The sequence below is a fragment of the Elephantulus edwardii genome, unplaced genomic scaffold (assembly GCF_000299155.1).
Source record: "Elephantulus edwardii isolate Elephantulus edwardi_28Jun2011 unplaced genomic scaffold, EleEdw1.0 scaffold00032, whole genome shotgun sequence".
In the NCBI taxonomy this organism is placed as follows: domain Eukaryota; kingdom Metazoa; phylum Chordata; class Mammalia; order Macroscelidea; family Macroscelididae; genus Elephantulus; species Elephantulus edwardii.
The window spans coordinates 9,893,498-9,894,052 of record NW_006399782.1 but is presented as its reverse complement, the minus strand read 5'-3'; the positions used below and the strand labels follow the sequence as shown (position 1 = coordinate 9,894,052).

At 39.5% G+C, this 555-nt stretch overlaps 1 protein-coding gene across 1 annotated transcript in view; it reads right to left on the bottom strand.

Annotated features, from left to right (window-relative positions):
• HCLS1 (hematopoietic cell-specific Lyn substrate 1) overlaps positions 1–555 on the bottom strand; it is a 54,947-nt gene that overhangs the window by 5,921 nt on the left and 48,471 nt on the right. The gene's annotated exons all lie outside the window — the stretch shown is intronic.

The following is a 555-nucleotide window of genomic DNA, read 5'->3' as shown; positions in this document are numbered from 1 at the left end:
TCTTGGCACAACTTGGTGAGCATGTCCAGGGCAGCATCTGTTAGCTGAAATATGTCAATTGGTATACCATCTATTCCTGGGGCCTTATTTTTTGTAGTAGCTTTCTCTAATAAATTAGAAGCCAATAATTAAATTTATCAAGTTAGAACCAACTCATAGCTGACCCTCCATCAGGTTTTCATGGGCTACAAATCACACGGGAGGAGACTGCCCATCTTGCTCCATCAGAGCAGTTGGTGAGGTCAATCAGTCTGTTTTGGGGCTGACACAACTTACCCACTGGACGACCCCATTATTTCTGTACTATCTACCCCATTGTTTCTATTGCTTACATTTGTCCCCGGATTTGATTATTGATGGCCATTCTTGTATATCACATGAGGCAAAGCAGTTTCCTTGCAGAAAGAAACAAAGACAGTTAGCTGGGGCCAAAGAATGCTCATATTCAAATGGATTTTAAAGTATAAATTATCCTAACATCCAAGGCAAGATCTGTCTATATAGATCTGTATAGAGATAGATGATAGATAGATAGATAGATGATAGATAGATAGA